Raw genomic sequence first — 3,475 nt, forward strand, 5'->3', positions numbered from 1 at the left:
CACAAATACAACTGAATAAAAAAAAAAAAATCTAATGAATTTTGGACAGATCTATTTTTAGAGTTTAGAGGGTTAAATATGGATCACAGTACAGCGGATCAAACAGGCATATCGAGTACGTACAGTCAGTTAAGGTTAAAGGACTAATTGTCCAGAAACACAATCAATAGGTGAAAACCATACTACACTAAGCAGTGACTAATGCAGAGCAAATATGAACATGCATAGCCATCCTCTCCCATTTTCCTTTCGTTACACTAGAAATCCAGTAGAGGGAGACATTCACTTCACCGTTACTCAAGCCTGAGGCCTGGCAGGCAGGATGATACAGGAGAGGCCAGGTAGTACACTTTTTAGTGGGTTCATTTAAAACAAAAAAACCACCATCTTTAAAAACCTGGGGGGACCTTCAGGGCAAGTTTTAAAACCTAGTTGCAGGTATTCAGACAAATTAAAACTTTATTCATAATTTTTTTTATTGTCCAGTGTTTGAAAATAACAGAACCAAATGAGACAAATCAAACATTGTACCATTTCAGAAATATCATTCATCGTCTTCGTATAGCAGCCTCATGCTCAAATAATGCTAGAGCAGGACGTCCAATCTTGATCCTGGAGGACCGCTTTCCTGCAGTTTAGCGCCAGCACGCCTGAAAGACTAGTGATGCAGATCACCTGGCTTCAGGCATGTTTATCTGGGGCTAGAGCTAAACTGCTGAAGCAGGAACGGACACCTCCTAAATAGTGCATTCAGATCCTCTTCATTTTTCACATTTTGTTGCAGCCTTATGCTAAAATCCCTGATATTTTCATGTCAATCTACATGCCATTCCCATAATGACAAAGCAGCAATCTGACAAACTTTTACATTTTAGGAAAGTGGCTCTCCAGGAACACAAAACAACCCTGTTCTAGGAATTTCCACTAAAGGAAGTGGGCTAAGTTTATAATTGTAGATTTTATATATTTGTAACAACGTACAATACATTTAAAAAAAAATGTAAACTGTTAACGGAGCACCGATCACTTTTAACATTAAAAAAGGGCAGGAACAGAAAACTTGATTTCTGAAGATCTTCACACATCTTTCCTACAACAACAGAAAGAGGTGTCAAACTAATGACATTCAACAGTAAATTGTAGTGTAAATGAATAAAGTGTAGCAGGCTTCTTTGTCAGATTTTTGCAGACCGTCTCAACAAAAATCAGTGCCAACCCTGCATTTGCTATTCCAAGATTAACAGACATCACAGAGAAACACTTCTGCTATGATGGTATCGACTTGGATCACGACACTGAAGTTATGATTAAAGCTTACCCACAATAGGATGATCTCGATGGACCTTTCAAACTTCCCTCCTCATTTACCTCATCCTGTAAAGTCAGTAAAAAATACACATTTAACAATCAGGTCAAAGTAATGTGACCAATATCAACCAACATGAAATAGCATTAACAACAACCCATTTTACTTGCCTAATGTGACACGATTAGCAAAAAAAAAAAAAACTGCATGTTGTTGACTGGGACAATAAATGGCTCATGAAATGGATGAATTTATTAATGAAAGGTTGAATTTAGTGATGTCAGCAAAAAAAGCATGTAAGAAACTGAAGCCTGCAGCTACAAGAAACACTTGACTTGAGTGTTCGCCCCCAGACTAGGCCTGCCTCACTGTGTGAGCACAGACCACTCTCAGAGGGCTCGGCTGGACCTGTGCTGCACAGCAGGCTTCACTAAAACAGCCAAACCTGATGAAGCACAAACACAGCACCTTTCTCTTCCAGCAGAGTAACACTAGCTCAGGCACGGGCTGGCCTGCACAGCTGACTACCGCTGGGTGACCGAAACCGAGAGAAACCTCATACTTACAGCGGAGCTACAGCAGCTGGAGAGTCCTCATCTGGAGTGGATTCAGAGCACATTCAGCCACCTAAAACAAGAGACCAGCGCATATAAACACTGTGCTACAGCGGCAGCAGCGCCGTCTGTATAAGGTCACGTTACATACGGGCACTTCGACAACAACGAACAGGTTCCTGACATGGACCACGGGATTAGTGACTTGTCTGTTTTAAAGTGTTTTTATTTCTGCAGCAAAAACAACCAGCATGCCAAGGAACCAGCCGCGTGCCAAAACCCACGCGCTAGTTAGTATCAAACATTTCGAAGCAGACGTCTTCGGATTGATTTGGACCAGGTTGAAACACTTATTCTACAAACCGTTACAAATATCAACAACGAACAGTTTCCTGACATGGACCACGGGATTAGAGTGACTTGTCTGTTTTAAAGTGTTTTTATTTCTGCAGCAACAACAACCAACATGCCAAGGAACCAGCCGCGTGCCAAAACCCACGCGCTAGTTAGTATCAAACATTTCGAAGCAGACGTCTTCGGATTGATTTGGACCAGGTTGAAACACTTATTCTACAAACCGTACGCAACAATTTGTTATTTTAGCAAAACTTACCTTCTTGGGACCGCCTGACTTTCTCATTTTTGTACGCGCTAGCGCACTTCCACCGCAACATCGCAAAATTGAGAGAGCGCGCACACTAGCGCGCCAGCATTTATAGCGCTGCCGCAAACCAGCGAAGAAGAGTGAGCGTGACGTCACATGTGACGTCTAATTCGCGAACGAATCACTCGTATGAACTGAATCTTTTCGATGACTCGTTCGAACCGATTCGCAAAGCGTTTGTTGCTCTCTCCGCTCATCCCTTGACCTGAGTTGGTTCGCCTTCGCAACCTGCCTAAAAAAAGCTATAGAATAATAAGAAGAACCTCTCTAAATTACAGGCTAGACAATCTGTTTTCCTGTCTGCATTACAGTATTTGAATCGCCGCCTAATGTCAATGTTGGGATAAACAGCCGCCTGCAGCTGCTGATCTACGATCAGTTTCCATAATCAAACGTTTAATTATAATACAATGTCAAAATCTGACTCTAGATCAGAGACTGTGGACAACTGTATGGAAAAATCAGCTTTGCTCATTTCCATGGATTTACTTCCAGACAGTTATTAGATGGCAAAAACCTGTATAATAGCTTTAAACGTTACTGCCATGCCGTAACGACGTTATAGTTTAAATTATACCACTTAATGTAATGTGATCAGATCATGTATTAAAATTCCTCAAAGAGGAGCACAAAACTAGTGACTGATTCAGTCCACTAAACCTTCCTTTGACTATTATTCTGACATGTTTTGCACTTTCAGCTTCTGTAATTTAGCATCACCTCAAATGAGATTTTAATGGAATTATCAAGTTTTTATTTTTTACTCTTTAAAAAAGGAAACATATGCATATGGTTCCATGTGATGTCAACACTATAAGGGTGATTCAATGGACAAAAAAAGTCCTGATTGCTTTTGATAATCTAGGACAGTTCACTTTGAAATCTGGGACACTGATTTATTGAGTGTGTGAGAGTGTGTGTGTGTGTGTGTGTGTGTGTGTGTGTGTGTGT

General features: G+C 40.8%; 1 long non-coding RNA gene across 1 annotated transcript; it reads right to left on the minus strand.

Annotated features, from left to right (window-relative positions):
- Nucleotides 1–478: 478 nt before the first annotated feature.
- LOC107733442 (uncharacterized) lies at nucleotides 479–2,573 on the minus strand. Its single transcript, XR_001638990.1, has 4 exons — nucleotides 2,474–2,573; nucleotides 1,873–1,933; nucleotides 1,319–1,374; nucleotides 479–1,090 (listed from the first exon to the last, which is right to left on the minus strand). It is a non-coding gene; the product is annotated as an uncharacterized LOC107733442 (long non-coding RNA).
- Nucleotides 2,574–3,475: the final 902 nt, after the last annotated feature.

The sequence above is a fragment of the Sinocyclocheilus rhinocerous genome, unplaced genomic scaffold, assembly GCF_001515625.1.
Source record: "Sinocyclocheilus rhinocerous isolate Xijiao unplaced genomic scaffold, SAMN03320098_v1.1 scaffold460, whole genome shotgun sequence".
In the NCBI taxonomy this organism is placed as follows: Eukaryota; Metazoa; Chordata; class Actinopteri; order Cypriniformes; family Cyprinidae; genus Sinocyclocheilus; species Sinocyclocheilus rhinocerous.